Below are 23,041 nucleotides of genomic sequence, written 5' to 3'. Positions count from 1 at the left end.
GCTCTTGTAAACCAGGATGGCCTCGAACTTACAGAGATCCACCTGCCTCTGCCTCCCAAGTGCTGGGCTTACCAGCACCACCCGGCTTAATTCAGCCATTTTCTATCCTAAAACATTTTAATTTAAAAAAAAAATACTACAATGAAGCTACTTTACCCAACGAAGAATAATGCCACTGGGATGGGCCCTTCCACACACGGCAAGGCCTTCAGCTGTGCTGTGACACCTAACTGTAAAACTGGAGAAAATACCCTAATTTAAAAGGAAAAGAGGGAGCAGCTGGAGAGATGGCTCAGAGGTAAAGAGCACTGGCTGCTCTTCCAGAGGTCCTGAGTTCAATTCCCAGCAACCACATGGTGGCTCACAACCATCTGTAAGATCGGGTGCCCTCTTCTGTACTGCAGGATACATGCAGGAAGAGCCCTGTATATATATATAATATATATAATACCGTGTGTGTGTGTGTGTGTGTATATATATATATATATATATAATAAAAATCTTAAAAAAAAAAAAAAAGTAAAAGAGAAGGTACCTAAAAGGCAAACAAGTAATGACCAGAACAAGTATTTACTAAGCGCACAGTACTTGTGAAAACCCAGGTCAAACAGTACTTTGAAGTTACAAAGGGGGTGGGGGTAGGGATGGGGTGACGGGGCGAACACAGAAAGTTAATATTCAAAACTATCCTTTTAATATCTCCTACACACTTCCAAGCCACCGCTACCTACTGTTAAAGAGCCGATTATTCTGTAGCTGTGGCGGCCCTTTTCAGTTTGGCTTCCTCCTCGCCGAAGAGGAAACCGGATGAAATTATGCAACAGTTCTTCTAAGTCAGTTTGGGTTTAATTGATTACAAACAAAGAGAGTTTAACAATTCCCACTAGGCGAGTGTGCCGACGGATTCCACTTCCTAGAAGCTTATCTAGCCAGGCGCCCCGTCTGAAACTCGACGCCCTGCGCAGGGACCCCTCGAGCCCTGCGCAGGGACCCCTCGAGCCTGGCTCTGGCGCAGGGCGTTCTAAATGAGGTCCCAGGGCACCAACAGCCCAATTTTGGCTATGGTCTCTGCGCGACTTAAGGAAGTCAGCAACCACTCATCTCAGGTGACCTTAAGAAGGGGCGCAGTCGAGCCCGGAATAAACCACTTTCCCCACCCCACCCCCGCAGCAACTCCTCTGCCCAGCTTGGAGGAAGTGGGCGCAGAGGTGGCGCAGAAGCGGGGGGCAGGCGAGGCCGGGAGCTGAGGCGCACGCCCGCTTGCACGCACTGCAGCGGCTGCAAAGCCAAGGCTGCCACACCCCCCGACAGCCAGGGCCACCGCCTCTTCTTCCCCTTCCCAGCGGAAAAGGAGCCCCCTCGACTGAATGTCCACCCGGGGCTGTGCCTCGACCTCCCAGACCCCGACCCGCAGCGCCCAGCGGCCACGGCGGGTGGGACCCGGGGCTGCGGGGCGGCCTCGGAAGGGGGGTGGGGGGGGGGGGAAGGGCCGCCGCGGCGGACAGCGGCGCATGCGCAATACCGGGCACCCGCCCGTTTACCCACCGTTGGAACCGCGAAGCCCCGTTCCCCGGCCTCGGCCGCTTCTCCAGAACCCTTGGCGACGTCGACAAGGCGAGAACGGAGGCCCGAAGTGACACGGCGGCCGGCGGGTCTCCTCCCGAGGCGGCCTCCGGCGCGAGGCTAAAGCGACGGCTGTGGCGCAGGGCCAGCCCGGTAGCGACCCCCGGAGACCCCGGGCAGCGGCGGCGGCAGACGCGGAGAAGGGGGCGGGAGCAGCGGAGGCGGTGGTGGCTGAGGCGCGGAGCCTCCCTAACGGCGAGCGGGAGGGGAGCAGGGTGGAGGGCGAGCGGCCGGGCCGGAAGTGACGCGGGAGGCGGGGCAAGCTCACGGCGCCCCGGTCAACACGGATTCGGCTCTGGACTGCGGCGGCTCTGGCCCGCCCACTTGTGGGTTCCTTGGTCTGGTGCCAGGCGCGAGCCAGGGCCGGGGGTCGTCGACTCGGGAACGTTGGGAAGGAGAGGATTAAGGAGGCATAGAAGGAAAGGGCGCCTGGTCTCTACAGAGCTGTGTCCCGAGTCCCGTAGAAGGTTCTGGAAACCCTTACGGTGAGGATGCAGAAACCGTCACAGGAAGCTGCCTTTCAGACCCAAGTGTTGCCTTTTACTTGCGATTTGGGTCGGATGAGGGATTTCTGGGGCTCTGCCTCGCCCCATCACACCCCTACCCCTCTCTACCTAAGTACCTGACCTAGACTCCGGAGAGATCGGAATATGGAAGTTAACAGGCTACTTACTCACAGAGAACTTAAGATGCTAAAATCAGAGCTACAAGGCAGGAAGACAGAAGCTATGATCCCAGGATTATGACCTTCCTTGTGTGGCCAGGTAGACCAACCTTGCAGCGCTCTCACCCTTAATGTGACTAGGTCGTCTCTTCTGTTAAGGCCTTTGAGGACTTACGTTGAGAAAAACCAGTTTTTGGCAAGGTGAGCTATAGTTGTCTCTAAAATATAAACCACTGCGGGGGTGTGGTGGCATCCCTCTCTAATCTCAGCACTCTGGAAGCTGAGGCAGGAGGATCACCTCGAGTTGGAAGCCAACTTGGGCTATATAACAAGTACAAAACCATCCTGAGCTACTTAAAAAGACAACAAAAATAATAAAAGCAAACCACCGCAATCCCTACCTACCTGCCTTTGTCAGAAGTCAGTAACCTGGAAAACGTAAAAAATAAAAAATCACGGACCTTGGCACAAGATTTATAAAAAGTGATCAGCCAGATGTGGTACCCCTTGCCTGCCGTCCCAGCATTTGCGGGCTGAAGGCTGGAGGGTTGGGAGTCCAAGGCCACCCAGGGCTACATAATGAGTTTAAGGTAACCTGGACTACCTTGTCTCAAAAACCCACAAAGATTTATAAAAAATAAGTCACCCTCAGCAACGATCTCTCTGCAAATGTTACAGAGACCAAAGTGACTCCCAGACTTCATCAGAGAGACTAAAATTACCTGTAACCTAAGGTCACATGCCCAAGTGATGCTGTCATAACTGAAGGGTGGGGTCCACAAGAAGTCTAGAACCGCAGAACCTGAGTAAGAATACCCTGCGGGAGCTGAAGAGGGCGCTAGAGCCGTGCTTCTCAACCTTCCTGATGCGTGACCGTTAGTAAAGCTCCTCATGTGTGGTCATCCCCAGCTCTAAAATTATGTTTGTTGCTTCTTCATAACTAATTTTGCTACTGTTAGGAATCACTGTGTAAATTTCCGATATGCAGGCTATCTGATATGCAACCCCTGTGAAAGGTTCGGTTAACCTCTGAAGGGTCGCGACCCACATGCTGAGAACCACTGCTCTAAAGCCTTTCCCACTCTCCTAGAAGAACTGGGTTTGGTTTACGGTGCCCATGTTAGGCAGCTTACAACTGTAACTCCAGCTCCAAGGGATCCCTCTTCTGGCCTCTGTGAGCACCTTCACACACAGGTACATACCCACACACAGAAGCACACAGATAGTTACAAACGAAGCCTTTGAAGTATTCACGTGTGTACATACATTCAGTGGGACTCCCACTCTGTCCAGAAAAGAGGTAACTGTTTCCGATGACAGAGAAACCCTATCTCAAAAAAAGGGGTGGGGGTGGGGAGAGGACTCAAGGTTAGCTGGCTACAGATAGTGAGGATCTAGATGAAGTGTAGGCAAGGGATAAATAAGACCAAAATACACTATAAAATTCTTAAGGAACTAATAATTTTAAGAGCTATTGAAAAGACTATGTTTTCAGCTTTTACATTTTCTTCAAATAATGGCTTCTGGGGATATAGCCATGTTAATTTGTCAGACATTTCCTAATACTTAGAGGGTTTTAAAACCCTGATCATTTTCACAAGACTATGAAACTGTTAACATTGAAAATCCCAGCCAGCTGGGCTAGTGAGATGGCCCAACAGGTAAAGGCTCTTGCTTCCAAACCTGAGCCTGAGACCCAGACCCGCACGGTAGAAAGAAAACTCCTACAGGCTATCCTCTGACCCTGCCACACTGTGGCACAGACCCACACATGTTAAGTAGATAAGTGAGTAAATAATGTAAGAATGCTTTTAAGAAAAGAATTTCACCAGGTTAAACATTTTAAATAAAGCCTTTACCTGCAAGTCCATGGTTGGAAAATAAAGGCAGTAGATTGCTCCAAAAGCTTACTCATAAGCAAGCAAGTCATGAGTAATACCTAAAAATGCAGAGTCCTCCTGGCCCCACTTACACAGCCCTTGTTGGCATAGCTGACTGTAGTCGTGCTTCATATGAAGCCTAAGATGTGAGCTTCTCTCTGGCCTCTAAGTGCTCTAGTATTAAAGTACAGATTTTCTCTTTTTTTTTTTTTTTTTTTTTTTTTTTTTTTTTTTTTTTTTTTTTTTTTTTTTTTTTTTTTTTTTTTTTTTTTTTTTTTTTTTTTTGTTTTTTTGGGACGGGTTTGCCTTGTGCCTTTTGGCCCTCCCCGTAACTCGTCTTTTGAACCAGGCGGGCTTGAACTCACAGAGATCTGCCTGCCTCTGCTAAAGTACAGATTTTCAATACCAGTGATTTGATTCATTGAGCATCTTCCCTCTGGGATATTCAAGAACATATCTTAGAGAACAGATTCTAGATCTTAATAACAGAGTATTCAGTTTGTGGAGCATTGGGCTACAATCTTTAAAATAAAAACAAAGTGTGGTGAGAAGTAGTAGCACAGACCTGAAATCCCAATGGGAGGCAGAGACCTGAGGATCACTATGAAATCATGGACAACCTGGAAGTACTCAGGGAACCTTGTCTCATAAAACCAGACCAAACAAACAAAAAGACTAGCGTGGAGATGATTGTGCAGGTAGAAGCTTGAGCACCTGGGCTCAATCCCCAAAGACCCCAGAAAGCTGGGGACATCTGTGATCCCAACACTCCTCTATCAAGATGAGAGATGGGACAGGACAATTGCCTAGAAGCTCGTGGGGCAGCTAACCTGATGTGACAGAGCAGCAGAAACTAGAGCCCCCACCTCAACAAGGTGGAAGGGACAAGGAAGAGTTGACCTCCCAGAGCCACCTTGGACTGATACACACATACCACATGCACACAAAATTACATTCTTTTTCATTAAAAAAACTTTCAGGCTGGGCGGTGGTGGTGTATGCCTTTAATCCATCCCAGCAGTCAGGAGGCAGAGGCAGGTAGATCTCTGTGAGTTTGAGGCCAGACTTGTCTACAGAGTGAGTTTCAAGACAGGCTCCTAAACAACACAGAGAAACCCTGTCACAAAAACAAAAACCTTTCTTTTGCCATCCCTTTGAACTTGTACAGTGGGAATAGATCATTCGCCTTGGAAACCTGCCAGTCCTGCACCTTGCTAGCTAGAGCAGCCGGGAAGGGAGAGGATTAAGGCACAGAAAGGGGCTTTCTTCCGTGTGATCAGTTAATACTCCCTAGCCTTGGACCTTTAAAGCTGACCTTTCCTGTCCTGCCCATCATTTCTCACCCTTAATTCCCTTGATCTGAGCAAAAAACCATATTAGCAAGAGTTTGACTTTCTCCTTCAGCCACCTGTTAAAAACTGTTCATCTTTGTGGGGCCCACCCGATCAGATAAGATGTAAGGCCCTGGGCCACCCTTTATCATTGTACAAGATAGTCCCTGTAGCCTCCTCCGTGTAGATGTGTGTGTGTGTGTCTGTCTGTCTGTCTGTCTGTCTGCATGTGTACTACTTCTGATGGCTTTCCTGCAGGTGGCGGTAAAGGGTTCTGTATGAGTTACTATGACTAACAATATGGCAGCCCTGCAGTGTCTGGGAGAACTTGCTGTAGTCGCGACCGCATCGACCGTGCTGTGGCTCTGTGCAGCCTTCGTGGGGACCACAGGAAGCTCACATGAACATATCCAGACTCAGGAGGGCAGTCTCAGCTTGGATTCAGCATTCCTCTGCTCTGCTGCCAGAATAGCGTCAGCCCTGGGCGTCAGATACAGCCCACTATGCTGTCTAACTGCAAGAAAAGCACGGCAAGTACTGCGTGGTCCTCTGAGGGCCCTGTCACCTGCTGGAGGTCAGAGGCAGATAGATGCCTGCTTCTGTGGCCGCATACAGCCGCAGTCCCTCAGAAATCCTGTCGTTCTTCCTTCCCCTTTCAGCTCACTGTAGTTAGTGTCGCAGTCCTGCGGTTGCCTGGAATTCCTAACAAGGATGCACCTCAGAGGGCGCTTTAATGAGGTCATTTGGGAGAGTTGTCATGTTTAGGACTTCCGTTAAAACAGTAGTATACCAGAGTCAGTGGTTCCGTACAAGCCCAGTGACCCGAGTTCAATTCCCAGAACCCATCTACAGGTGGAGGGAGAGAACTGACTGACTGAAAGCTGTCCTCTGACCTCCACACTCACACCACAGCACACTGCCCACCCCTTCCCAAACGCATACATGATGTTTTCAATCAAAAACAACAGTTCTCAGCCAGGATGTTCGGAGGCAGTGTGTAGATATGTCGTTGGTAGATAAACATGGAGCAGACCCAGGGGTAACTACCAAGGGTGCTGCTGAACCCCACATACAGCACAGAATGCTCCACAGTGAACACAGTAGCTTCTTTTATGCTAATTGACTAGGGGTGGGAGGTACACTTGTTTGGAGGTCAGTGACAACGTGCAGGAGTCAGTTCTTGCCTTTTAAAATACAGGTCCTGGGATTCATCACACTTGGCCCCAAGTAGCTTTGTGAGCCAAGCCCTATCTTCCTTGGCTGAGAATATAGCTTCTGATGTAATAAAGATCTATAAGTTCAGCAGTCATGTTCCAGAATTACATATATTTTTCTTTTTTTCTTACGAATGTTTTAACTATATATAGGCACAGAAGTCATGTTTTGATTTGATTTGGATTTTTTTTTTTTCGAGACAGGGTTTCTCTGTGGTTTTGGAGCCTGTCCTGGAACTAGCTCTTGTAGACCAGGCTGGTCTCGAACTCACAGAGATCCGCCTGCCTCTGCCTCCCGAGTGCTGGGATTAAAGGCGTGCGCCACCACCACCTGGCTGATTTGGATTTTTTTGTTTTCCTTTTTTGACTTTTGTTTTTGAGAGGATTACAGGTGTATGCTCTCATGCTGGGCTAGAACTCACATTTTGATATATTTCTAGTGTCAAAACTATAGCTGTTTGGCCAGGATGAGAAGCACCCAGGCTTTTGTGTTTCTAAAGACCCCTCAAATTAATCCAGATGAGGAAAGTTATTTAGAAATGGGCTATCTTTCACCTTTTCTTTTTGAGATTACTTTTCACACAGTAAAACAAGTGTTTCAGCTAATCTGTATCTCAGAGGTAAGGCTGTGCATCAGATCACTGGAGAGGGAACAAGTGATTGCTGCAGCTGAGCGCATGTCCCGGATGCCAGGCATATCTGCCGCCTAGGGGCAGAAGTATGCCTGGGATAAAACTTCACTGTCTTTCGTCACCTTACAACCCATGCAGAGAATGAAAATAGGCCTCTTGGCTCCTTTCATTCCTTTGGTAGAATTTAGTTCTTCATAGTATAAGGGCGTCTATGCCCGTCTCTTCTGGGTGCTAGGAGGAAACTCAGAATTGATTGTCCCTTTTGCCCTTACTGATCTCATCCAGCCCCAAAGTTTCAGAGTGGGTTCAGTTTTGCTCAGACAAGATTGCCATTATATCTTTAATGCCATGTTAATTTAAAAAAATGAGCCACAGGAGTTAACACGCACAAAAAGACATTTCTATCCCCAATTCTATAACTTAAAAAGTTAAAAACACAACCATTTAGTACATAGGCATACTGAACTTAAAATTAGAAACTTGCATTGAGTTCTAGACCCTGTTACTAGCCTTGTGGCTCTGGTCAAGTACCGAGGGTCCCTGTCGGCAAGCAGGAAAGCTAACGTGAATTGGTATGTTAAAGGGTGTTTAGTGAACAGTGCTGCAGCGTCTCCCACTCCTCTCCTGCTGTGAGTCAGAAAGCATCTCTGGAAATACTTTGCTTTAGGTCTTTATTGCTAGGGATGGGTCTCTGTGTGAGAACTCTTCCCAGAAGTCAACAAACGCTTATCCATCTGTTCGGCTATGGCTTTTTGTTGTTTTGCTTTGCTTTGCTTTTGTGGCAGGGTTTCTCTGTGTAGTCCTGGCTGTCCTGGAGCTCACAGAGATCTTCTGCTTCTGCCTCTACCTCTTTGCCCCTCTCTGCCTCTCTCTGCTGCTCCCTGCCCCTCTCTGCCTCCCTGCCTCTGCCATGTGGGGATTAAAAAGGCTTTCACCACCACAGCTGGCCCTGTTTGTTTCTGGGGATCAACCCAGAACTGTGTGCTATATACCCTATCCCTGGTCAATTTCTTTTCAAATGAAAATCAAGAACCCCAAAAGTCTTGGACCATACCTGGCTTCTTGGTGCTATTTTTAAGACCTACTAAACTTCAAAGACATTTCTTCTTGCCAGACGTGATGGTAGACATTTGCAATCCCAGTGCTCAGGAGACTGAGACAGAATAATCACTGCAAGCCTGGGATACAAAGCAAGTTCAAACCTAGCCTTACTACCTAGAAAGACCCTGTCTGGGGGTGGGGGAGGGGAGGCAAGAGAAATAAAGGAAAAGGGAAAAAGAAAAAAATGATCTTCCCTAAATAGATAGATGCGGCTGAGAAAAGACAAGCAGTCTGGGGGAGGGATGGAGGCAGTACCAAACAGGGAAAGGAGCTCGCCAGCTCTGCTTCCTGAAGAGCCCTGGAATGCTATCAAGTCAGTCAAACTTAGCTCATTAATTTCTCCTTGCCTGGCGCTCCTGCCTCTCTTGTGAAGAGAGCAAAGATTAAGATCCCATCAAAACTCCGATCTTCCGAAAGGAGAAGCAACTCACCATTAGAGAGTGGCCTTGCTGCCTCTTCTGAGGAATGCACAAGAAGCCTGGCTGTGCCCCTTTGCCCAGGACCATCGTACCAGTACAAGAATGTGTGTTCTTCATAAACAAAAACCATTACTAGCTGCAAAGAGAAGAGACTGTTCCAGAGTGTACAAATCCCACGCCAGAACCCAGAATAATGGCCGACACTGTTCTGCTCTTAGCAACCCAAAGTAACCTTGGTGTCATTCGTGTCCTTAGTGCGTATTTCCTGAGCAGCTATTATGATGTCTGGGATAGTATTAATGATCTCTGCCCCGAAAAGGCTTCATCGTACATCTCTCGGAAATATAATGGCTTTGGAATAGGACCAAAGTCAACACAATGTGGATTTCGGCTGCTATGTTCACTCGCAGAGCCCCTGGTGCCAGCCACATCAAGTTTGAGGAGCTGGAACAATGGACAGTGATGCTCATCTTTGCCAAGTCCACATTTTTTGGCCTAACAATTTGGAATTCTTTGTATGACAATAATGTGAGCATTTGCTATAGACAAATTTGTTTTGGCTTCTTGATGAAGTGCCTATGATCATCTGTTTTCCACAATCTAACAATATTGTCAGAAATAAATAAGTTAAATAAATATCAGTGAATAGCTGTTCCTTTCTTCTTTCTCCCTCTTCTTGTATCCATCGAGGGGAAACAAAGTTTACAGAGGCTCGGATTGTGACCTTCACAAAACAATAAACCGTTGTCTGTCTTTTTAGCCTGAAATGGTCTTAGCATTCTGTAGAGCCCATTTCTTCCTCAGAGGCTCTGGCGTCTGGTGTCTGATCATCCCGTCACCTCATCTATCTCTCACTGGAGCCCTGCCTGTAGCAAACCGATAAACTGATAGCCAAATGCTTACAGACTACAGCCAGGGTTTCTTTATAACTTTGGGGCCTGTCCTGGAACTGGCTTTGTAGACCAGGCTGACCTTGAACTCACAGAGATTCGCCTTCCTCTGCCTCGGCCTCCCAAGTGCTGGCGTTAGAGGCGTGTGCCACCACCACCCAGCTCAGACTACAGTCTTACTACAAGAGTATAACTGAAGACAATCATCGTGAACACACTCATTGAAATAATACGGGCATTAGCCGGGTATGGTGGTATAGGATTTTAATCTCAGCACTCAGGAGACAGAACCAGGTGGATCTCTCTGAATTCAAGTCCAGCCTGATCTACATAGCGAGCTCTAGACCAGCCTAGTCTACATGGTGAGACCCTGTCTCAGAGAAAGAGAGTCTGGTTGCCCAGGCTATAAAACCAGCACTAGGAACAAAGCGAGGAAGATGAGGAGTTCAAGGACAGCCTTTGATAAATAACTACAGGAAACCCTGCTTCAAGCAAAACAAAACAAAAACCCACACTGAAAGGAAGAGTACATTCACACTTCATAGTTTAACCAAATGTGTTGAATTATAGTAAGGGGGTATCGATACTTTTATATCTGTGTGTGTGTGTGTGTGTGTGTGTGTGTGTGTGTGTGTGTGTGTGTGTGTGTTTCAGACAGGGTCTCAGTATGCAGCCCTGGCTGGCCCAGAATTGACAGAACCACCTGCCTCTACTGCGAGAATCCTGGGATTAAGAGGGTCTGCTACTAGCTGAGCTTCTATAGTAAGGTTTTGCTATTTGTTTGTTCTTTCTTGCTTCTCCTGGAGTGTCCATGCAGTAAATTCTGCCAGGCCTGGGACTAAGTGTCAGAAACGCAGCCGTAGACTCTGTATTTGCTCTCTAGCCGTCAGGACATGGTTCTTGCCAGTTGTGAATGCACTGGGATATGCCTAAGCCTTTGACCTCCTCTGCAGGGACCTACAATTCACTTGGTATCTGCAGAGCTGGCTTTGTGTCCCTCCATGGGCGCCTCTCTAACCGTGCTGTGCTCCTCTGTACTGGAGATCAGAATGCATGTACCTATAATTATTAGAATATCCCAGACGCTTACAAGAGAGCCAAGGGGATGAGCAAAGTCATTTGTCCAGACCTGAGAGATGCTTCACCCAACATCCAACTCCATTTAATGCACCGAAGAGCTGCTCACAAACAGGAAAATAAAGCTTCTCTCACAGTCCCGCTGCCCATCGTCCCTGTTTGCTAGGCGGAGGCTGTGGTGTTCAAGGATACCCTGCAGTAAAAGATGACCTCACCAAGTGACAGGATGTTCTGGTATAGAGTTCTGTGGACTAGTAGCAGGCCCCCAGAACTTAGCACAACTGACACACCATGTTAGAGGCGCCATTCTAACCTAAAATCTAGCACAGCAGGTATACCAACACCTGCTAAAATGCAAAGACCTAATCAGTTGAAAATCTAGTCTACAATTACAGGATCCAGGAAAGCCCCTAAATGTACTAACTTTGCTTTTTGGCTTCTGTAGTTCTGCTTCTTGCTGACTGTTTTTGCTTACTGAAATGGGTCACCAGAATGTGATTTTTGTACATAAAAGACCTTTGTAAGGATCAGGTCTCATGATTTGGGCAAGTTCCCCATGCAGCTGCTATTCAGCAATAAAGACTTTACATTTGGCTTTAACAGTGAGTGTTATGGGGCTGGAGAGATGGCCCAGTGGTTAAGAGCACTGGCTGCTTTTCCTGAGGTCTTGAGTTCAATTCCCAGCAACCACAAGCATCTGTAATGAAGTCTGGTGCAGAACACTAATAAAAAGTAAATTAATCCGAGCACTCGGGACGCAGAGGCAGGTAAATCTCTGTGAATCTGAGGCCAGCCTGAACTACAGAGAGAGTTCCAGGAGTTCCAGGACAGCTTCCAAAGCTACACAGTGAAACCTTGTCTCGAAAAAACAAAAAAAAAAGGAAAGAAGGAGAGAGACAGAAAGAGAAAGAGAGGAGAGAAGGAAGGAAGGAAGGAAGGAAGGAAGGAAGGAAGGAAGGAAGGAAGGAAAGAAAGAAAGAAAGAAAGAAAGAAAGAAAGAAAGAAAGAAAGAAAGAAAGTTAGTTCTACAGCAGTTGGGAGGCAGAGGCAGGTGGGTCTTGGATTCATGGCTTGCCTAGTTTCAGGTCAGCAAGGACTAACAAGAAAAACCAAGTCTTGAAAAGTAAAAAACAAAAACAAACACAAAAGAGTGTATGTGTTGCCAGGTGCTGGTGTTGGACACCTTTAATCACAGAAATCAGGAGGCAGAGGCAGGTGGATCTCTGTGAATTCGAAGTCAGCCTGGTCTGCTGAACTAGTTCCAGGACAGTGAGGACTACGTAAAATACTCTGGCCAAAAAAAAAAAAAAAAAAAGTGTGTGTTCACCTCACAACTTCCTGAAGATTAGAAATGGGGGTCTGAGACCACCTCTGGGGCAACAGCAGGGAGAAGGGACAGTCCCCAGAAGTGTGCACCCTAACACATCCCAGGGCCCCCAAAACTTCTGCCTCTACTCCTGGTGCCCCAGAGGCTCCTGAGCCTCCACCCTAAATGGACAATTACGGAAACTCACCTGGATCTGTCTCCTTCAGAGATGACTGTATTTATGGCACCTTATGAAAAGTACACTTAGGAAGGGCTGGACACAGCCCAAATCCTAGCGTGTGGGTATGAGGGAGATGTCACTGGAACTCTGGTTTAAGCCTGTATGGTGACTACCCCTGGTTGTCTTTATTGTTACCTGTCTGCGTGACTCTTGTGTGTGTTTGTCAGTTCTGTTGGCTGGGAGGAAGTTGCTATGGGAGGGGATGGTGGTTTGAATAGTAATGTCCCCCATAGACTCGTGTTTGAATGCTTGGTCACTAAGGAGTGGCACTATTAGGCAGTGTGGCCTTGGAGGAAGTGTGTCACTGGGGGCCAGGCTTTGAGGTCTTAGATCCTCAAGCTTGGTCAGTCTATCTCTTCCTGCTGTCTGGGGATCAAGATATAGATCTCTCAGCTACCTCTCCAGCACCATGTCTGCCTGCATGTCACCATGTCCAGCCATGATGAATAATGGACCAAACCTCTGAAACTGTTAGCCAGCTCCAATTAAATGTTTTCCTTTATAAGAGGTGCTGTGGTCACAGTGTCTCTTCACAGCAATAAAACCTTACCTAAGACTAAGAGGTGAAGTGAGCAGTCCCAAGACATCAATGAAGTGTATGTTTAAACACTTGAAGGAAGTTGGTATGGTGTCTGTACCTTGCCTGGAAAACTCCAGACCTTCTGTGAAATAGATTAGTTTTTTTTTTTTGCACTTGGGTGGCCCAATGATGTATCTCTGAACCCCAGATAGTTCAGGCTGTCTGGAACATAGTGACTGGAGACTATGGCCACCCCGACCAATGTCCCTACATTGGCCAATGGCTTTCTCTGTTGTGGAATATTACTTGAAAATGTGCTACATTTGTTTACGCTGTGCAACATTTGTTTTAATGAGGCAAAGATATATTGCATCCTTTTATGTGCATTTGTTTAACTCTGTGAAGCTGTGACACTTTGCCTGTCTAAAACACCTGATTGTTTTAATAAAGAGCTGAATGGCCAATAGTGAGGCAGGAGAAAGGATAGGCAGGGTTGACAGGCAGAGAGAAGAAATAGAAGAAATCTGGGAAGAGATCAAGGAACAAGAAAGGGAGGAGGACATCAGGGGCCAGCCACCCAATTACACAGCAAGAAGTAAAAACAGATTTACAGAAGTAGAGAAAGATAAAAGCCTAGAGGCAAAAGATAGATGGGATAACTTAAGTTAAGAAAAACTGCCTAGAAACAAGCCAGGCTAAGGCTGGGCAGTCATAAAGAAGAATAAGCCACTGTGTATATATTTATTTAGGAGCTGGGTTGTGAGCACCCAAAAGAGCAAAAAACCAAAGAGTGAAAAACAAACAACATTTCTCTAGTACAAGATCCATCCCTTTGACTTAAGACTTGTGCCCTCTCCCTGGGGACCTGAATCTTCTTATTTGGGCCAGGTTACCAGAGGAAACCCAAACCTCTGCCTGTTCTCTCTGTCCCACCAGAGGAAGCTGACCCCATCCCCAAGGAAATGGTTCCCCTGGCTACACTGAAAGGCAGATAGTATCTTCTCCCTCAGGCCCCTTACTCTTCACACAAAAGGAGTGGCTCTGGCTGAGGGCTCTGGGACAAATTCCCTGGGTCAGGGTTAGGTGCCCCATCCTGCCTCTAAGGGGGAGCACACACAGACAAACATACTCACACACTCACTCAGCTGTGGACCCAAGCCCTGGAGTTCTCATTCTTCTCCTTTCATAGTTTACATCTCCTTTTCTTTTTTTTTTATTTGATCAAGCAATTTTATTCATTTACATCTTCTTTTCAATCAATGATTTGTATAATTAGAAAACTCAGAACCCACCATCCTCTAAAAATCCTCAGGCTCTCATCAGCCTCCTCAAGACAGTCTTTTACACCCATCAGCCAACCAGGATGACAGCCAGCAGCTCCTGGCTGAGGAGCAGACAGAATCTGGCTGGAGAGTCTCGGCCAGTTGCAATCACGGCCCAATAGAGGGGTATTTTGGAATGATCTTTTTGCACACTCTGAATTCATGTTTCTCTCACTGGTTTAATAAAGGGCAAAATGGCCAATCTAGGCAGGCAGAGTTTAGTCAGGACTTGCAGGCAGGAGGGAGCTGTCAGGGATGGAGAGGGGTTGGGAGATGCCAAGAGAAGATGAACTTGCCTTGCCAGAAAAAAGGAACCAACCCTCATGATAGCACATAGAGTAACAAAAATATGTGTTAGTTTAAATTATAAGAGCTAGGTAGAAACAAGCCTCAGTTATTGATCGAGTATTTATAACTAATAAGTCTCTGTGTGGTTATTTGGGAGCTGGCTGGTGGTATAAAAAACATTTTCCTACAGAGGGATTTTTCCCTCTGCTCAATCTTACTAGGACCCCAACACTCATCTTGGGAAGGAGCTCTGAACAATTTTGCCAAGACGTTTTAAGAGGAATGAAGGTCACTGCTAGAGAAGCTACCAATCTGCCTAAGGTGAGTGAGGTAATACAAGAGCCCCAGAAATTGTCTGTGGGTTCATGGAGGGCTCGTCGAGGTCTACCAGATGTCCACACTCATTTACCCAGATTGATGTACCAGAAGACCAGTGAGCAACTGACTACCGCTTTTGTATGAAGTCTCCCAGGATAGTAGAAAGAAACTTCAGAACTTAGAAAAGGTTGAGGGTATGAATGGGTCCCAATTATTGGAGACTGCTCAGAAGCTTCATAATAACCATGACTCTGTAGAAGAAAAGCAGAATAAAAGACTGACCTGAGCAGTAGTGGCTGAGCTCAGGGACACTGATGAGAGAGACCTTGGGGGGATGGGGGGAGCCAGAATCTCCTGCAAGAGGGGTTAGAGGAGGGCAATGTTGCTTATTGCGAAGAAAAAGACACAGGGTTAATTAATGCCCAGATGGCAGAGGGAAGGATACCTCATGCTTCATTCGGTCAAGAGCTGACAGGTCCAGGGCTCCATTCCTCTAAGTAGTCAGGAGCCCGGGGTAGCATTAAAGGTGGGGGGACAGACAGCATTAATCCCAGCACTCAGGAAGCAGAGGCAGATGGATCTCTCTGAGGTTCAGGCTAGCCTGGTCAATACGAGCTCAGTGGAGGAGAGGTTCCAAAGCTACAGAGAAACCCTATTTGAAAGAACCAAAAAGAAGAAGAAGAAGAAGAAGAAGAAGAAGAAGAAGAGGAGGAGGAGGAGGAGGAGGAGGAGGAGGAGGAGGAGGAGGAGGAGGAGGAGGANAAAAAGAAAGAAGGAAGGAAGGAAGGAAGGAAGGAAGGAAGGAAGGAAGAAAGAAAGAAAGAAAGAAAGAAAGAAAGAAAGAAAGAAAGAAAGAAAGAAAGAAAGAAAGGTAGGTAGGTGGGGGAACAAATCTGCCATCTTTAGAACACCTCACCTGAATGTAGTAAGCCTGTAAGGCAACCCCCAACAACCATAATATGATAACATGGATATTCTCCTTTACTTTTTAAAAATATTTATTTATTATGCATATGTAATAAATACAGTGTACTGTCTGCATGTGTGCCTGCAGGTCAGAAAAGGCACCAGCTCTCATTACAGATGGTTGTGAGCCACCGTGTGTTTGCGGGGAATTGAACTCAGGACCTCTGGAAGAGCAGCCAGTGCTCTTAATTGCTGATCCATCTTTCCAGCCCCCCCCCCTTACTCTTTATTGGCAAATTTTCATTTAGCTCAAGCTGGTCTTGAGCACTTTGAACTCTGATCCTTCTGCCTCTACCTTCCAAGAGCCGGAAGAACTAAGCCACTGTGCCCTCTTCCACTCCTCTCCTCCTTTCTTCTTCTAGTTTTTTATCTGGTTCTTTGTGGCTAAAGCTTTCCTTCTCATGCATCTGGGATGAAGATTCACCATGCTCCACCCAACTGTGACGCTAGACCTCAGCAAGAAACAGGCCAGTTCTCAACCTCACTATTTCTCCCTCTTCTCCTTTTCCTCCCCCTCTTCTTTTCTTTTTCTTTTCAAGACAGGGTTTCTCTGTGTTTAACCCTGGCTGTCCTAGAACTCACTCTGTAGACCAGGCTGGCCTCATATTCAGAGATCCACCTGCACCTGCCCCCAAGTGCTGGGATTAAAGACGTGTACCTCCACATCCAACCTCATCATTGTTTTTTCAAGTACAAAAGAAATACATGGGTCCAGAAAGATGGCCAGCAGGTGAAAGTGCCTGCCACCAAGCCTGACAACCCATCCCAGTTCCCACACGGTAGAATCAAACTGATTCTCTGTTCTCTCTACACACACAGTGGCACACATTCCCATACACACTAAAAAACAAATGGAATAAAACGAAGTTTTAAGTAATACACATTCCTGAGTTTAGGCTCAAAACAATGACCGTGTTATAGTAATTGGGAACTCAGAGCCATTAAAAATGGGCACCGAGCGGTAGCGTGGAGCTCAGTGCCTTGTTTAGCACATGCAAGGCCCTCCATTCACAATGCCCAGCTTGCCCATAGGCACACACACACACACACACACACACACAGTAACACCTTATAAAAATCAAAGTTCTCGTGACCCAGAGATTAGGCCATACCTGTACTCTCGATGCTCAGGTAGATAGAAGTGGGAGACTCACTGCGGATTTGACGGCTGTCTGGTCTATATGCTAAGTTCTGGTCTAGCCTGTGCTACATAAGGATGTCCCGTATTACAGTTCATGTCTGGAATACCAGCATTTGGAAGGCTGAGGCAGGAGAATTGTCATGAGTTTGAAGTCCACCTGAGTTACTGAATAAGACCCTGTCTCATAAAACCAAAGGAAGACAGCTAAAGAGATGGCTCGGCAGTCAAGAGTGCGTACCGACTGCCGTTACAGAGGACCCAGGTTCGGTTCCCAACATCGACAAGGCAGCTCAGAGCCATGTGTAACTCCACTTTCAGGGGATCCAATGCTTCATCTGACTTCCACAGGCTCCTACACACATGCATTGCACAATATACACAGGCATAATATAAAATTAAGAAGTTTTTACAGTCGGGCGGTGGTGGCACACTCCTTTAATCCCAGCACTTGGGAGGCAGAGGCAGGTGTATCTCTGTGAGTTCGAGACCAGCCTGGTCTACAAGAGCTAGTTCCAGGACAGGCTCCAAAACCACAGAGAAACCCTGTCTCAAAAAAACAAACAAACAAAAAAATAAATAAGTTTTTACAAACCAAAAGAAAATGCTTTTCACTCTAACTTTTACTCCCTTTCTGACAAAAGTAAATCTTGTCAAGGGTATCCTTTTAGATAATCCTAAAAGTGCACACAAATTTTTAAATAAATAAAAGCATCCCCTTAATATCCCATCTCCTCTTTGCGGGTGGATGGTTTTCTTCTGTGAGACACAATAATACATGTATGCACGCACATAGCCCCGGCTAATCTGAACCAGACTGGACTCAAACCCGCAGAGATCTGTCTAAATGCTGGGAGTAGAGGCGTGCACCTCCAGGGCGTCCATTTACTTTTTACATATAATATTCCACAGACAAGTGTTGAATTAGTACATTGTTTCCAGCTGTTTTTCCATGAAGCTAGTGCTATGATGTGCTTGTGTATTCATGCACGTCTTTGTGTGGAGCAAACTCTAACAACCAAGGAAAACACTTGGCCTGGGTGTGGTGGCACACACCTGTAATTCCAACGCTCAGGAGGCTGGAAGATCAGGAATTCAAGGTCATCCTAAACTACCAGCAAGTTTAAGTCCAACCTGAACTCTAGAAGACTTTGTCTCTAACTAAATCTTAAAAAGAAAAAAAAAAATCAAGACAACAAAAAATGAACACTTAAAATTTGCCTGAACTCTGACAACAGATACTGTACATGATTTAATTCTTTTTTGAGGCAGGATCTCACCCTGTCAGGATGCCTGGAGCTTATGATGTAGCCCATGACGGCAATTCTCCTGCCGTAGGCTCCCAAGCCAGCACACCTGGCATGTAGTCATCTCATGGGACTGAGGAGCAGAAGCCATGGCTTCTTTTTGATTGCACTGAGTTTCTGTGTCCCCAGTGAAGGTGACAGTGTCACCACGGGGTTACCAGTCCATCCCTGCTACCTTGTTTTTTTGGTTTGGGGATTTTTTTTTTCTTTCCGTTTCCACATTTTGATCATGAACATGGAGCACTTGGCAGTGCGCCAGTCACCACCTTTGATGGGGCTTTTCTTTTTTAAAACAGGTCTTGCAATGTAGCACAAGCTTAGCTGGAACTTGACAATCCTCCTGCCTCTGCCTCCCAAGTGCTAATGTATGGTAAGCACCACCACCTCTGGCCTAATCAAACCCTAGTCAGTTTTACTCTGAAAGTTCCACTTTCTCTGCCATTTCCCAAAACTTCCTTTCACCGCAGGGAGATCTCTGGGAAGGAACTCACCCAGCCCAGCAGGTCCGCATTCCAGTCCACAGCAAAGGAGGGCTTTGCAGCAGCCGCCTTTTCCCCAGAACCAAGGCTGGCGCTGCCCAAAAGGCTGTTCAGGCAGACTTAGACTTAGCCGGCTATTTTATCTCTGTCCTTAGAAGATAAAGAACCAGCCCACAGGACAAGGGTCAAAGATAAATAAAATGGGAACACCAAGAAACACCAAGACCTTGGCCCCATTCAGTCAGCGGCAGAGTGGGTGCAGGGATCCCAGAACCTGACAAATGCGCTTTAGGTGGCTACTCTCCTCCCACAAATGTGTCATCATCTTTTAATGCCCTGTCCTGCACTCCTTTGATTTTTTTTTTCAAGGACTTGAACCCTGGGCAACTACTTTTCGGAAGTTCCATCTTAGCCATTCCCCCTCCCCTTAGATTGATTTTTGAGACAGGATGGCACTATTTTGCCCAAGCTGGCCTTGAACTTTCAGTTCTCCTACTTCAACCTCTCAAGTAGCTGGAATTATGACACTGCCACACGGTCTTTGGAAACATAGTCTTAGGATTTATTTTATTTTAAATTATTGTGTACGTGATAGTGGGGTGTGTGCTGGAGCATAGGGACCGAAGGAGAGTGTATGAGAATCCTTGGCGCTGGAGTTACAGGTGCTTGTTAGATGCCTGGTGTGGGTTCTGGGAACTGAACTAGGCTCCTCTGCAAAAACATTAGTGTTCTTAACCACAGTGGACATCGCTCCAGCCCCTTGGTGAACTTTTAGTCACAGGTATAAAACACAAATATATAGTCTCAGCATCTCCTTTTGTAGGTAATCAGAGATTACTTTACGATCATCTCATTAAATAGCTCAGTACAGGCCGTTCCCATCTCCTCTGAGTGCGGTATTTCACACCTTTAATCCTAACAAGCAGGGTGCTGAGGTCAAAGAATTCCTCTGAGTTCAAGGTCAACCTGGGCTGAACAGTTCCAGCCCAGTCAGTGACGAGGCAAAACTGTCTCTCAAAGCAAAAACAAAACAAAACAAAAAAAAAAATCAACAGAAAACAAAAACAAAGCACATTTTTTTTGTTTTTGTTTGGGGTTTTGTTTCTTTACCATGCTTTACTGTGGTTTCTTGAACTCTTAGTAACCTATAAAATACAAAATATGGGGGCTGGAGAGATGGCTCAGTGGTTAAGAGCTCTGACTGCTCTTCCAGAGGACCAGGGTTCGATTTCCAGCACCCACATGGCAGCTCACAACTGTCTGTGACTCCAGTTCCACAGGATCCAATACCCTCACACAGACATATATGAAGGCAAAAACACCAATGCATATGGAATAAATAAATTAAAAAGAAACGAAAAAAATATGACTCTGACCTGCTCGTATTACTCATTGTCTTTCAAGAGAAGGCTCAGCCAAATCACATCAGAGAAACTGCTAAGATATTAGAGAGATACCCGTGTGATAAATTGAAAATTGTTTGAAAATGATTGACGGATACATGAAAGCACACTAAACTATTATTTCCTCCTCTATCTGATTAAAACTTTCCAATAAATATAAAATAAAAGCATACCAGGCCCTGGGCTAGGCTCTGGAGATCTGGGGATCGCACGGCCACCACTCACCACGTTCCTTCCAGCTTCCAAAGACGCGGCGTGCCTATGAGACTCCTCCAGAAAAGGCTGGGAGACTGTGGATTCAGCCTGGAGCTCCGGGAAAATTCCTGCAGCCTTTGCGACTTTTTATCATCCCTTTTCTTCCTGGTCTTTTGTTTTCCTGCAATAATCTAATCTGGAAAGGGTGAGTCCTGTCAGTTGGTGGGTGGGGTGAGCTGGAAAGAGACCAGGAGGGCATAGGAGGCTGTGTGTGTGTGTGTGTGTGTGTGTGTGTGTGTGTGTGTGTGTGTAGGCATAGCGTATGTGTATGTGGTGTATATATGTATGTGGTGTGTATGTATGTTTTGTATGTATGTGTGTATGTGGTGTAGTATATATGTGTGTATGTGGTATAGTATATATATGCATATGTATATTGAGGTGTGTGTATGTGGTGTAGTGTATATGTGTGTGGTGTATGTATGCATGTGCTGTGTGTATGTATGCATGTGTGTGTGTTTTGTATGTGTGTATGTAAGTGATATAGTGGGGGGGTCTGTGATGTATGTATGTGGTGTGTGTATGGTGTAGTGTATGTATGTATGTGGTGTGTGTATATGTGGTGATTCTCGTACCTAAAAGCAGTCAACAAAGTCACAGAAAAAAAAAAACACTTTCCCAGTTGGGCAGTGGTGGCGCACGCCTTAGCCCCAGCACTCAGGAGGCAGAGGCAGGCAGGTCTCTGTGAGTTTGAGGCCAGCCTGGTCTACAAAGCGAGTCCTAGAACAGACCTCAAAGCTATTAGACCCCTTTTCCTATCTAAAACTTGTATTTTGCTGTTTTTCTTATTTCCTTGACCAGCAGTGCTGGTAGTTTACATTATTTTTTAAATTTTATGTGTTCATTTATTATATATAGTGTTCTGCCTGCATGTGCGCCTGCAGGCCAGAAGAGGGCACCAGATCTCATTACGGATGGCTGTAAGCCACTGCGTTGGTTACTAGGAATAGAACTCAGGACCTCACTCCTTTGTCTAAGTGTAAGGAAAGTGGCCCAAATTTACTGACAAAAACTAGCTCAGGCCGAGCATGTAATGACCAGACTTGCATTTAGCAGGCGTGAGACTCTGAGTTCAGACCCTAACACAAAACAACAGCGATAAAAAACAACCACCAAGACGCCTGTTCTTGCATCTAGGACTCCACACAATTTCACCGGAGGGGAAGTGGCCAAAGAGAAACCCACAGAGGAAAGGTGGCTGGAGAAAAGCCCTGGAGTATGGGGTAGGGGTGTGGGGTGGGGTGTGAGGGTAGGGGTGGTTCTGGAGGCAGCCGCATCCAGCCCTAAGTGAAACGCTGCGGACCCTCGGGTTGCCGGTGTTCGTGCTCTCACTGCTGAGAACCCCGGTATTTGAAGAAAGAGATGCGATGCCAAGCTCTTCTGAGAAGTCAGCAACTCCGCACACCAGCTCCGCCAGAGGCGGCGGCATCAGGGAGCCGGCGAGAAATTACAAGGGAACTTGGCAAGCTCCAGAAAAACGAATCCCTTCCGAGCCTCCCAGAGAAAAGCCAGCTGTGAGAAGGGCTGCCAACGAAGCCTAGGCTGAAGCATTACCTCATCAAGATAAACCCCCATTGGCTGAATGCTCTGGGCAAAGCTTTCCTTTAACCCTCTCAGGGAACAAATACTGCGTTTGCGACCCCACCTTCCCTCGCTGCCTCTCGATTTCAGCTAAGGAAAATGGGTGGGAGGCTGCGGCGACAGCAGACCGTTCTCTCGCACTTTCCGATAAGCATACCTACTTATACTAAAAGCCCATCGTGAGGTCTGTCCCACCCCCAATTACTGGGAATCATCTGCAACAGATTGCTAAATACGGGGCAGATAGGAAGAGATGATGCAAGCAAATTCTTAATCTTTATCTAAACTCGCAATGGAATTACCAGAAGGAACAAGACCTTTTTTGTACTTTGGAGCAACAAAAATCACAACAGTGAGAATGAATGCAAGGCGTAGTGGTGCACACCTTTGCTTCCGGTGCTTGGGAGACAGAGGCAGGCAGAGCTTTGGGCTGTTGTTTTTTGTTTTTATTATTTTATTCGTATGTGTATGACTGTTTGACCTGCATGAATGTCTTACATCAAGTGCAGTGCCTGCAAAGGCTAGAGAGGGCGCGGGACCCTCCGTGGCTGGAGTTACAGCTGGGGGTCACTGTATGGGTCCTGGGAATAGAACCCGGGACCTCTGCTAAAGCAACAGGCGCTCGTAACCGCTGAGCCATCTCTCCAGTCCCATCTTTTGTTTGTTTTTGAGTTTGTTTCTTTGTTTCTGACACAAAAACACTGTGTAGACCAGGCTGACCTTAGACTCACAAATCCTCCTGCCTCCACTGGACTGACACAGCCAGGCCATTTTTTTCATTTCTTTGAGGCAGAGTCATCAAGGCTGGCCTGGAACTCACAGAGATCCACCCACCTCTGCCTCCTGGGTGTTAGGATTGAAGGTGTGCGCCACCCCACCCTTTGAGATTCTGTCTAAATTTTACAATCTGAGAAATATTCGGAAGAAGCAGCCTCTGGCTTTTTGGTTTTTCTGGTTTGGGTTGGGTTAGGTTGGTTTTTTTGTGTGTGTGGTGTGTGTGTGTGTGTGTGTGTGAGAGAGAGAGAGAGAGAGAGAGAAAGAGAGAGAGAGAGAGAGAGAGAGAGAGAGAGAGAGAGAGAGAGAGAG

General features: G+C 46.6%; 1 protein-coding gene across 10 annotated transcripts in view; it reads right to left on the bottom strand.

Annotated features, from left to right (window-relative positions):
- The window catches only part of Fam13b (family with sequence similarity 13 member B), a 73,630-nt gene extending 53,179 nt beyond the window's left edge, over nucleotides 1–20,451 (bottom strand). For 5 of the 10 annotated variants that reach the window (XM_050134962.1, XM_050134967.1, XM_050134968.1 and 2 more), the window contains exon 1: nucleotides 1,546–1,871. The gene's annotated coding sequence lies outside the window, so the exon portion shown is untranslated. Of the gene's footprint in view, nucleotides 1–1,545; nucleotides 1,872–18,728; nucleotides 18,838–20,292 lie in introns of those variants that run through there. The other 5 variants (XM_050134966.1, XM_050134971.1, XM_050134964.1 and 2 more) reach the window with 4 other exon arrangements.
- Nucleotides 20,452–23,041: the final 2,590 nt, after the last annotated feature.

This window comes from Alexandromys fortis, unplaced genomic scaffold, assembly GCF_014885135.2.
Source record: "Alexandromys fortis isolate MF-2015 unplaced genomic scaffold, M_Fortis_MF-2015_v1.1 scaffold_25, whole genome shotgun sequence".
Classification (NCBI taxonomy): Eukaryota; Metazoa; Chordata; class Mammalia; order Rodentia; family Cricetidae; genus Alexandromys; species Alexandromys fortis.
Note: the sequence above shows the minus strand (reverse complement) of the source record. Positions and strands in the feature narration are given on the sequence as shown.